The 13,496-nt window shown below is 33.1% G+C and overlaps 1 long non-coding RNA gene across 1 annotated transcript; it reads right to left on the bottom strand.

Moving 5' to 3' along the window:
* Nucleotides 1-9,393: 9,393 nt before the first annotated feature.
* LOC107866352 lies at nt 9,394-11,944 on the bottom strand. The gene is made up of 2 exons (XR_001672891.2): nt 11,180-11,944; nt 9,394-9,738 (listed from the first exon to the last, which is right to left on the bottom strand). It is a non-coding gene; the product is annotated as an uncharacterized LOC107866352 (long non-coding RNA).
* Between the last annotated feature and the right edge of the window lie 1,552 nt (nt 11,945-13,496).

Raw genomic sequence — 13,496 nt, forward strand, 5'->3', positions numbered from 1 at the left:
ATTTTGGTTCCTCTAGAGCCAGGCAAACCCTTGATATTGTACATGTCTGTTTTAGATAATTTTTTTGGCTGTGTATTGGGTCAACATGATATTACGGGCAGAAAAGAACAAGCCATCTACTACCTCAGCAAAAATTTTACCATTTATGAGGCTAAGTACACTCTTTTTGAGAATACGTGTTGTTCCTTAACTTGGGTAGCCCAAAATTTGAAACATTACTTGTCATCTTATACTAATTACCTCATCTCTCGTATGGATCCTTTAAAGTATATTTTTCAGAAGCCTATGCCCACAGGCAGACTCGTGAAATGGAAGATGTTGCTCAAAGAGTTTGATATTGTTTATGTGACACGAACTGCAATGAAAGCTCAAGCCTTGGCGGATCATTTGGTTGAAAATCCTATTGATAAGGAATATGAGCCATTGAAGACTTATTTTCTAGATGAAGAGGTATTGTATGTTAATGAGTTTGTTTCTGACGATTGACATTCGGGCTGGAAGTTGTTCTTTGATGGAGCTGCTAATATAAAAGGGGTGGGGATAGGAGTGGTTCTTATTTCTGAATCAGGACAATATTGTCCTATAACAGCCCAACTTCAATTATATTATACCAACAATATGGCAGAATATGAAACTTGCATCCTGGTATTGAGATTAGCCATTGACATGGGGGTTCAAGAATTATTGGTATTAGGAGAATCAGATTTATTAGTCCACCAAATCCAAGGAGATTTAGAGACTTGTGATTTGAAACTCCTACCATATAGAAGTTATTTGCAAGATCTTTGTAAACGATTTGTATTAGTGAAGTTCAAACACATTTCTAGAGCTCATAATGAGATTGCTGATGCTTTGGTAACCTTATCTTCAATGCTTCAACATCCTAATAAAACTTATATTGACCCTTTCCATATACAGATTCATGATCAACATGCATATTGCAATGTGGTTGAAGAAGAACTTGATGGGGAGCCGTGGTTCTATGATATCAAAGAATATATTCAGATTGAAAAATATCCTGTACATGCTGATGGTAATCAAAAGAGAACCATTCGACTTTTGTCTAGCAGATTTTTCTTAAGTGGAGGAATCTTGTATAAGAGGACTCCTAATTTGGGACTTTTGAGGTGTATAGATGCTAAAGAAGCTTCAAAAATAATGACTGAAGTACATTCTGGGTTTGGTGGACCACACATGAGTGGGTATGTTTAGGCAAAGAAAATACTCCAAGCAGGTTATTATTGGCTCACCATGGAGCAAGATTCCATCAATTTCGTTCGTAAATGTCATGAATGCCAGGTACATGGAGACTTAATACATTCCCCTCCATCTGAGTTACATACAATGACTGCTCTATGGCCTTTTGTGGCTTGGGGAATGGATGTAATTGGACCAATTGAACCAAAGGCCTCGAATGGATATAGGTTCATCTTGGTAGCCATTGATTATTTCACGAAGTGGGTAGAAGCAGTGACTTTTAAGTTATTGACCAAAAAAGTAGTGGTTGATTTTATTTACTCCAACATCATTTGTCGGTTTGGCATTCCAGAGATAATTGTCAGGAATAATGCTGTGAATCTCAATAGCCATCTGATGCAAGAAGTGTGCCAGCAATTTAAGATTATGCATCGAAATTCAACTCTTTATCATCCAAAGGCGAATGGAGTTGTAGAAGCTGCCAACAAGAATTTAAAGAAAATACTTCGCAAGATGGTACACGGTTCCCGATAATGGCATGAAAATTTACCTTTTGCTTTGTTGGGTTATCGTACTACAGTTCGGACTTCATTTGGTGCAACTCGTTACTTGTTAGTATATGGAACTGAAGCAGTTATACCTACAGAGATTGAGATTCCATCTCTTCGAGTAGTTATGAAAGCTAAAATTGATAATGACCAATGGGTCAAGGCTCGTTTGGAGCAATTAAGCTTGATTGATGAGAAAATATTAACATCAGTATGTCATTGAAAACTCTATCAGAAGAGAATGGCACGATCATATAACAAAAAGGTTTATCACAAACATTTTAAAGTTGGTCAGTTAGTACTAAGACGCATCCTACCCTCACCAGATTGAAGCCAAAGGCAAATTTTCTCCTAATTGGTATGGACCATTCATGGTAAAGAAAGTGTTACCTAATGGCGCGTTATATCTGATTGATGTAGAAGGAAAAATGGAAGGAATATCGGTCAATGCTGATGCAGTTAAAAGATATTATGTATGATATTCATGTACAATTATGTTATGTATGTTTTGTACTTACATTTTTAAAGATTTGAAATGATGAAGGCATTTTGTTCTACTATCCGAATAATATATCAACCTTTGTTTACCCATTTGAGCTTTTATTTTTCTTTGTATCCCTCTTTTGGAATCAAATTAAAGTCAAAAAATTGAAAAAAAAAAGTTGAAAAAAAAAATTCAAAATCAAACAAGAGAATGATGTTGCCTGAACTATGTTTGACCTGATTCTTGCTATGACAAAATACGTAGGCAGCCCTACTCCGGGGTTCGGTCTAACCAGAAGAAAATTCAAATTACCCAGAATGAAATGAAACTGGGGCAAAAATTTATTTTCTTAAAAGAATCGATTCCAAAAGTTGTATGTAACACCTAATGTTATATAATTTTTTTAGCCTCATGCCGACCTTTCTTTATAACCCTATCCAAAAGACAAGTTACAACCAAAGAAAGACCTTCAGATCAATCTTTGAGGATGTAAAGGCTAAACATGTTATGAGTGCATGATATTTCATATTTTGGGTGTTTATTTAAAAAAAATAATGAAAAATGAAAATGAGAGAGTCTTATTGATGAAAACCCTTTCGGAAACCATAAGACGGCTGTGAGCTGAGACATAAATGAAAATGAGATAGGCTCATTGGCAAAAGCCCACTGAGGTGTCGCTAGCCGAAGAAGAGTGGTTATCCAGAAGGAATAAGTTCAAGCTTAACTTAATTTCAAGCTCAATAAGTGGACAAAAGTTGTAATGATTGGTGTGGGTAGATCTGGTTGTTTGATTCAAAATGCATGTCATAATCACAAGAATCGGTTTCCACATTCAGATAAGTTTTCTCTTTGTTTTGAAAAAGAGATGTCCACTGTCTTTTTCTTTTCGTTTTATTTTAATTTTTTATTTTTTGTGTCCTTGTCATCAAACAAAAAAATTTTGTTGTCTTTTGAGTCAAATTCACGTCAGGTCGAGTGAGAAAGGACTCCAAACTCGCTACCAACTCCTTTAAGGGTACAAAGCAAGACAAAGGGTCGATGCATAGAGATAACATTTCAAAGTAAAAGTAAGGTATTCAAGATGATTGTGATTTGACCATTTTAAACTCATGAAAATCTAAGGGATGTATTGGAAGCTAAACTCAGAAGCACCATACAACAAAAATATGATTTGAGTTGAGGATCTGAGTAGTTAGATTTCTGAGTCAGAAGTATGACAATTCAATGAATATTATCATGGATTGGAAAAGAGTTGAGCATGGCAAGTGCGAGAGCGGCTACTTCAAAAGCCAAATGCCACAAACCAACCACCACATATTTTAAAACTCACAATTTTTGTTTATTTGGAACAGAGATGAAATAATTATTTTCAAATAAAGGATGCGATTTCACACTTTTTTCAATGCAAGAAGCATGGTTACAGCATCCGATACTGGATCTCGTTCAAGGTAAACTTTATTCTTTGCAAGATATATTAAGATCTAGTGACACATAAATTTTTCCAGTACAAACTGGGGCAAAAATTTTATGCGTGTTGTATAGAATTTATTTTTTGCTTAGGACCCTCCTAAAGAATGGGAATTTATTTTTGCTCAGGACCCTCTTGAAAAATGGGAATTTATTTTATATCCAGGACCTTCCTGAAGAATGAGATGTTATTTTTCTGTTTCACTATTTGCTTTGAGTCCAGGAGCCCACCTGAAGAACAGGGTAAAGAAAAAGAAAGTCTAGGAGCCCGCCTGAAGAACAGGGTGAAGAAAAAGGAAATCCAGGAGTCCACCTACAGAACAGGGTGAAGAAGTTGCAAGTTCAGGAGCCCGCTTAAAGAACTGGGTGAAGAAAAAGAAAGTCCAAGAGCCCGCCTGAAGAACAGGGTGAAGAAAAAGGAAATCCAGGAGCTCGCCTGAAGAACAGGATGAAGAAATTGGAAGTCCAGGAGCCCGCCTGAAAAATAGAGTGAAGAAAAAGAAAGTCCAGGAGCCCGCCTGAAGAACAGGGTGAAGAAATTGGAAGTCCAGGAGCCTTCCTGAAGAACAGGGTGAAGAAGTTGTAAGTCCAGGAGCCCTCCTGAAGAACAAGGTGAAGAAGTTGTAAGTCCAGGAGCCCGCCTGAAGAACAGGGTGAAGAAATCGAAAGTCAAGAGCCCGCCTAAAGAATAGGGTGAATTTTCAAATTCAAGTCGCGAAGACTTGAATCGAGATTTTAGAAATTGCAATTTTTTGTATTTTTTCATTTTTGATCTTTATTAGTCAATTGAATGTAAAAGTAAAAGTCGTCAATCGGAAACTTGACGGAATCTCACTCGACTTTAACTTTTTATCTCACCATATTACCTTTGAACTACTCGTGATCTGATTCCCTTATAACCCGAGATAAGTAGGATGTTCAAAAAACAGGACTCGGTCACATTCTTTCCTTTATTTTTGTTTTTATTTTTATTTTTATTTTTAGTCTTCAAATAATTAGAAGGTCAAAAATCATATCATGTCTATTTATTTGTATGAAAACTCTTTGAGAATCCACACAAAGAAGAGCAAAAATGTAGAGACATGATTTTTTATCTTCCCTCAATTTTAAATATTTATATTTAATCATTATTTTGATTGTTATTTTTAATAAATTTTTAATTTAAAATAAATAATTAAATAAAGTTAACTTTGAGATATTTTATTTATTTATTTATTTATTCCTAATTTTAAAATAATAAAAAAAGACAATATATATATGTATTATTTATATTAAATTTTAATAAATAAATTAGTAATTTTAATACTATTTTTTTATATTTATTTTGAATATTTATATATATATATATATATATATATAAATTAACTATTATTATTATTAATATTATTTTATTTATTTATTTATTTTTATTTTTGGTATAATTATTATCTTCTCTTTAAAAAATAAAAATATAATAAAAATAAATAAATAATTTGAAATTTGAATTTTTTTTATCTGATTCCTTATCTTGTATGTAACTGTTCCCACCCCAATTTCCCCCCCAAAAGTCCTGTATTTAAGGACTCCTCTCTACTTTTAATGTGGGAAGAAAAAAAAAACATCAGAAGATCAGGGAATTAAAAAACGGAGAGAAAATTAAAGAAAAGTCAGTCAAAGAGCAAAACAAAGAAAAGAAAAAGTGAATTTGAATCCCATTCAAGTTTTCAGTGACAACCTTGGCTTCCGTATTCAATTAAATTGGAATACAGGTTCTTCTATAATCTCACATTATTTACTGTATTAAATTTTATTAGGAATCAGAATATGAATTTGTTTGTTATTATTTATTGTATATTAAATTATGAAATGTTTATATGAATGTTAAATTTAATATTCTAAGAAAAACAATAAAAATGGACATTGTTATCATTCTATACATTGCTATAGGCATACATATTCATCCGTAGTATTTAAAAAAAAATCAGATCAGTGACAAAAAATAATCAAAACTTATCCATTTTCGAGTTGACTTCGACTAATTTTTACCGGAGTCATTATTTTCACTCTGTTACGCCTCCCACCGATGAGACAGCAACGCTATCACATTTCCCCCTCACCAACTGGCGCCGCTGCCGTCGCTCCATCACCCTCTTTCCATCTCCAAATCTGCCTGCGAAGCCTAGCATCGCTGGCCTGTCATCTCTCTCCCCTCCCCCGTGCCATTAACTCTTTCTTCCCAGTCCATCGTCGAAACCCCTTCAAGGTCAGTGATCTGCTGTCGCCGCCGTCAGTCACCAACCCGTTGGCAAAGCTTAGCGCCTCCGCCACCTCTGCGCTTTTTCACGAGATCTGACCGGAACTACCATCACCAGCAAAGCCAAGCCGATGCTGCCCCTTTCTTCCTTCCTTCAAATCCCATCGATGACACCCCTCTCGTTCAATTTCACGTCAAAAAAAAAACTGTTACTTTGTTGCTAACACTAGCTTATCATATATACATATAATATAGTGTGTTTTTATATCTCTAGATCTATAAGTATTTCAATATATTATATATAAAAGTAATTAATTTTATTATATTTTTGGAGGAAAAAGTAATAGAAATAAATATCACATTTTGAAATGTTTTAATAATAAATTTGAAAGATATTATTAAAATTTGGCAGAATGAATGATTAATATATTTTTTTTTATTATTATTATTATTATATTATTATTATTATTATTATTATTAATTGTCATTAATAAATTTTATTAATTATTCACTATATTAATTTACTGCTTTAAATAAAATTTGCTTAAAGACTATTGTTAAGATTAATTATTTTTAAATAAATAAATTGTTATAATTTTGCAAGTGACAAACCAATGTTTTAACATTAAATAAATTTTAGACACGTTTAAAATAGTCGTCTCAATTAAGAATGCAGCGTACGCATCTTCTTGAGACATTTAAAATTTCAAGAATGTAATAATACATCTTGATAAATATTTTTTTTTCTTTTTTCATAAAATTAAACTTTCATCAATTTATTTAAATAAGATAATAGTCAAATATTTTCAGTATAATAAAAAATGAACAAATTTAGTTCTTAACATAATTTATCAAAATAATTTAATTCAAGATAAGTCAATAAAAGCGACCGTGCTAAAACCACGAGACTCGAAGGGTGCCTCACACCTTCCTCTCGGTCAACAGAATTCTTTACCCGATCTTCTATTTTTGCAGACCAACAAAGAGTCATTTCCTTTTGATTAGGGATACAATAAGGTGACTCGGAACATCATAACTCAATTCCAAGTGGCGACTCTATAAATTAAACTAATCCCTATTCAATACCGTCACTTTAATTGGAAAAACCCTTCGACTCGATTCCTCGAACGAAAAAGGGGTGTGACATTATGAACAATCACTACCCCATATTTGAAGTCTAAAAGTTGGAATCCCATATTAGCAAGTTGGTGAATATCCTTCACCAGTCCTTTTATTCCTCTTTCACATGGAAAAGGCTTCCCATAACAACCTGCTAAGAGAATCAACAACCACATTAGCCTTGCCTAGGTGATAGTGAAACTCATGTCGTAGTTTCTTAATATCTCAAGCCACCTCATTTGCCTAATATTCAACTCTTTCTATATGAACATGTATTTCAGACTCTTGTAATTAGTAAAGATGTCCACATGCACCTCATATAAATAATGACGCCAAATTTGGTGTGCAAAAACCACTACCGTAAATTCAAGGTAATGATTTGGGTAATTTTACGCTCATCCTTAAGTTGTCTAGAAATATATGTCATAACCTTGCCATGTTGCATAAGTACACACCTGAGTCCCATCCAAGATGCATCACAATAAACTACAAATTCCTCGGTACCCTCGGGTAGGGTCAAAACAGGAACAGAAGTCAATCAATCTTTTAACTTCTCAAAACTGCCCTCACAAGCATCAGACAATTGAAACTTCACTTTTTTCTAAGTCAACTTTGTTAGTGGGTAGCTATAGAGGGAAAACTTCCTATGAACCTCCTATAATAACACGCTAACCCAAGAAGATCTTAGTGTTAGTCACCGCCGTGGGTCTAGGCCATTGCTCCACTGCCTCAACTTTTTGGGAATCCACCTTAATTTCTTTACTAGAAATAGTATGACTAAGAAAGGCCATAGAACTTAGCTAAAACTCACACCTGGAGAATTTAACATATAATTCTTAATCCTTGAGAGTTTGAAGTATGATTCGGAGGTGATCAACGTGTTCCTTCTAACTCTGAGAGTAAACCAAGATATCATTAATAAAACCAATATCAAATACAAATATAAATCAAAACTTGCTTAAACACCTTGTTCATAAGATCAATGAAGGTTACAAAAGCATTAGTTAAACCTAAGGACATAATCAGGAATTCAAAGTGGTCATACCGGATTCAAAAATAGTCTTAGAAATATCAGCTTCCCTAACTTTCAATTGATGGTAGCTCGAATGGGTTTCTATTTTGGAGAAATACTTAGCACCTTGAAGCTGACAAAAAGATCATCAATTATAGATAGAGGATACTTGTTTTTTGTCGTGACCTTATTCAACTGGCAATAATCTATGTATTAGATTATATACAGAGAGACCCATCTTTTTACCTCACGAAAAGTATGGGGGCACCTCAAAGAGAAACACTTGGACGAAAAAAGACTTTATCAAGGAGTTCTTTCAACTATTTTTTTAACTCTTTCAACTCCGCAAGATGCATTCTGTAAAAGAAATTGGTTGAGTATCGAGAAAGAGATCGATCCCAAAGTCTATCTCCCTATTAGGAGGAATATCAAAAAGGATTTTGGGAAAAACTTTGAAAAATTCATCAACTATCGGAACAGACTAAAGTGGAGAAATTTCAGCACTAGAATCTCTGACCCTGACTAAATGGAACATGTTTTGTCCCTTTTAGGCTTGAAGGGTGTGAAAATAATTTTTTTTTTTGAATTTTTAAACTATTTTAAAACTTTAAAGAGAAATTTAAATAATTTAAGTAAATACAAATTCGTCACTTGCTTTTTTAAGAAAATATCAACAAAAATTAAAATATTTCAAAATACTTAAAAAAGGAAATAAACCTTTGTAATAGAGAAACTAGGTAAGGATTCTTCTAATGCCTTGAGAAGATTTTTAAGGCACTCAAAAAGCATCCGATAAAATGGTTAACCAAAAGACAATTTGATAGATTTGACTAATTTGGAAAACATGGCTAATTTGTAAAGTCCTGAAATTCATTTACAAAATATAACATTTATTTTATTCAAGTGAAAGTAGTTCTTTAACTTAGATGAAAAGTCTGCTAAACCAAAGTTTCAAATTTGTATGAGATCTAAAACAAGCAATATTATTTTATGACAAAAGGAAAAATCATAACTTCAGGAAAAGATCACTTTATTCGAAAAGAAAAGGGAAAACAATATTTTTTTAAAGATGGGATTTTATAAAATACTGAATTAAGACTATTAATGATAAAAACATGAATTTGATAAAGGGAACTTGTTTTAAAGGTTGAAAAATGATTACTCTGGCCTAAATAAACTGCTAGTCATATGAACAAAAGGAAACGCCATTTCTTGTGAAGTTTAAAAATATTTATTTTAAAAACTTAATCGTAAAGAACTTGTCTTTATTGATTCAAGGTATTAGAGTATATGCCAGATGATAAAGAAAGGACATTATAAAGACAAGTAAAAATGATAACTCGAAGGGGATGTATTTTAGACTAACCAAATTTCAGAGTTTAATACACATATCAAATTTGAATTACAAATAAATAAATAAATGAAGAAGAGTTGAGAAAAACAGGTTTTGAACTCATTTGGACTTGTCCGACTTTAATCCTCAATTCTCATAGACTTCTTGGCCCATTTTTATTTTCTCGCCTTCGTATTCGATCTCGTATGCTAACTTCGTTATGTAGCTTTTTAGCTACACATTTTCTTCAATTTTGAACCCATTTTGGGTTTTTAGGCTTGACTCGACGCTATATGAGCCTCCTTAGACCGTTAGATATGCAAAGGGATGATTCCAAATAGGACTCTGGTATCAAATGTGACAATGAGAAAGAAAAATAAATTAATAATTATCCAAGTTAATAAAATATGGTGAAATCTGCAACTACACAGATAAGTCTTGACAAACAAAATAATATCATCAACAAAACTTATAAGGAAAGGGTAATCAAGTAAGAGGTGGGGACAAGGAAATCACATATGTGATGACACTACAAGGCATGCCATTTTTTAATGAAAACAAACTTGAATAATCAGTTACATAAGCTGCAAAAGAAACAAAAATCATCAGGGAACATACATTACTTTTCCAAAATAATATTCAGCACCGTTACTAGGTTTTACACATATTTGAGTCAGTAATTAAGCTAAATGAGATTTTGGACTAAATCAACCTTATTCATCCATTTCACATTAATCACACAGGGATATTTTAAACAAAAAAAAAGCTAGGCAGATTCAAAAATATCGGTATCAATGATTGGCCATAGCCAAAATATTTTCATGAATAAAAACAACCAGGTCTACCTCTGAAGCCTCATTACTTTGAAAAAAAATTCATGACCCTTTTGAAGCATGACATAGTGGCCTTCAGAAGCAAAAGACCAAATTATGACAAGAAGCAAGGAAACCGTAACCAAAAAAGGTAAATAGATTTTCTTTATTAAATAAGATCATACACAAATGAAGCACCCTTGTGTTCTTCAACAGATCTTGCTTGGTATTATGGACCAAGAAGATTATTGAAAAAATCATATTCGAACATCAAAACATCAAAGAATATCTTGACAGTGAAATTTGAGGACGATGCTACGCAATTATGAACATCCTTCTTCGATCCTCTAGCACTGATTTCGAAAGGGAGATTAAAACAATGGTTTCATCCCCTCTTTGACGCCTTATATTTGATAAGAAAAATCATAGGGGAATCATTGTATCTTAAACTATTAAGGATGACAATATAATTACTCAAGACAGACACTTAATCTAGATATCCGACAACCACTTAGGCAAAGCTACACAAAATCTAAAGTTAAAGGACTGAACATTGACGACATTGCAAAGAAGCAATTAAATTTAAAACAAAGAAGACCTGCAAAACTACCATCACAATAAAATTTCAAACAAGAATGACCAAATTCTAAAACAATAGTAATAAAATCAAATCAGCCCTCATTCCCACAACTAGTGATTTTCAACATTATCAACACAGTACTTAAATATCAAAAAAGGCTATAATAATGCCTAAATGCTACAGCAACAAACCACACTCACTATTTAACATGAGATTCTCTATCATTACTACTACTAATATATATGTATATGTATGTATATATATATATATATATATATATACACACACACACACATACATATATATACTAAAATACTGTTAAAACATCACAACTGTGAGAACTGGAAAATAGAATTATGAAGAAGAGAGAAAAATAGAAAAATAAGGATTTTACTTTTTTGGAGCAGCAAATGGGGTCTTCGTTTCTTCGTCGAAGCATTCATCCCACCACCGAAAAATCAACTCATTTCTTAGCCGAAATCCATTGCTTAATCGAGTCTTACAAGAATTCTAACCTAGAAACTTTAAAACTCAACAAAGGAAATCTTACTTCAATTTGAAATCCTTCTCTTCTTGCTTGAATGGTTTTTATCCTTCATTTCTTGCTTGAATGATTAGATCAACCTTTCAAGAATTCCTCCTTTTACAGCTTCAAAAATAGAGTATTTATGGAAGGGGCTGAGGGTCGATTTTCAGCTTTCAAATGATGTGAGATATAGGAAATTCAAGGGTGTTTTGGAAATTTTTTAAAGGCAAAATCCAAATTTATAATTATGGATAAGCTTGCGAGGTGGATTTGGTACGAAGTCGTACCACCCCTTCCTTAATTCATGGATTGAAGGGCCACCTGCGTGTTCTAGAACTTTCTTGATTTTGTCCTCGTGAGAATCACATTCTACTTCGAGAGAGAAGGGTAATTAGATGTAGGAAAAGGGATTTGGGGCTAGGACATTACTGGGTTGGTGTTGCTTGTTGTTGTTCAGTGATATTGTTGTTCGCTGGTGTTGTTCGATATTATCGTTGTTATTTAGCAACTGTTGTTTGTTATACACAAAGAGCAGAGGGATTAAAGGGTTGGGCTAGATCGGGTCTTGACTGGTATTGGTCTTGGGAGAGGCTTTTGAAAAAAGTGGGTCTGGGTCGGGTAATTTGAATAGGGATTGGTAATTTAGGCTAGGCTTATTGTTAAAAAGGGTAATGATTAGGCTATTTATTAAATAGTCCAATTTGTTAGGATTTTAGTTAGTTCTATTTAAATTTTAGCCAAATAGACAAATATATTGTCCAAATGCATCGCAATTGTGGCCAAAGGAATTTCAATTTTGGCCAAATTCAATGAATTGGCTAAATTGAATCGCAATTCGATACGAATTAACAACTGATTTAATTCTAAGCTTCTTGGCTTATAAAATCAGATAAATATTTTTTAAACAAATTATTTTTAAGAAAACATTATATTTAAATCAAGATTTATCCTATTTGAACTAATTTTCAAGACAAATTTTGATTAAAAGCTAATTTGATAAAATCATTACTAATCAACAAATTATATCTTCTCGTATAAATGAATATAGAAATCTATAATCATGACTTAACTGACAAAATTGACCTAAATAAATATTTCAAAAAGTTTTTATCTGGATAATATAAATATTTTGATTTTATTTAAAGTTGAAGCAACTTAGAATTAAACCTAGTTAGGGAGGGCAAAAATTAGGTGTCAACAGTACAAACACTCTTTTGATATCACTTTTTGTGCTCTAAGATAAGAGAAGAAGGACTACCCTTCAAAATGGACTTGTTCATTAGGAAAATAAAGTGTAACTTTTATATTCTTACAGCCCATAGTAGCATAACAAGAGTGAAACCGATCTATCCCTAGAATGACATTGAAATTTATCATATTTAGTTCTACCAAATCCACCATTATATCCATATGCAAGATAGTCACCACATATTTTTTGTAGAACCTTCTAGTAGTAATAGACTCGCCAATAGGGGTAGAAATTGAGAAGGCTACAAGAACTTTTTGGGGACCAAAAGTAAAATTCATAGCCATATAAGGGAACATGTAAGATAAGGTTAAGATCAAGTAGCATATAAACATCATGGGAGGAAATCTATAATATACCTATGACAATATATAACTAGGCCTTTAAATTCTGGCGAGTAGAAAGAGCATACAAACGATTGTGATCCCCGATTATTCATAAAGTAGTCCATTTTTCAACTAGGGCTGAAGAAGTAGTGGCTTGAGCCCTGTTGCCCCTAAATGCTCCCTTTACTAAGGGGCACTTCCATAGAACATGACCAGACTACACCATCTATAACATACACGACTACCAAATGGACACATTTCCTAATGCAATTTCTCACAAAGTATTGCAAGGAGGGTAAGAAGAGTAAGATTGAGCAACATTACCCTAAGAATGACACGACCCAAACCAGGACCTAGTCGTGTCGGGTGCCTCAAGTCCAACCGGGATCAGATACCACCCCCAATACCCAACAATAACCACCTTACACCCCATGTTGGATGAATTTCAAATATATATATAACATAACATAATGGAACAATCATAAATCATATACAACTAACTAATGTCAGGCCTAATACCAATACCAATGCCAAGGCTGACACCAGTACCGACACCACCCATACCAACCCAAAATAGTGTTATAAAGCCTCTATCCGAAAGTAAAACAATACC

The sequence above is a fragment of the Capsicum annuum genome, chromosome 3, assembly GCF_002878395.1.
Source record: "Capsicum annuum cultivar UCD-10X-F1 chromosome 3, UCD10Xv1.1, whole genome shotgun sequence".
Taxonomy (NCBI): domain Eukaryota; kingdom Viridiplantae; phylum Streptophyta; class Magnoliopsida; order Solanales; family Solanaceae; genus Capsicum; species Capsicum annuum.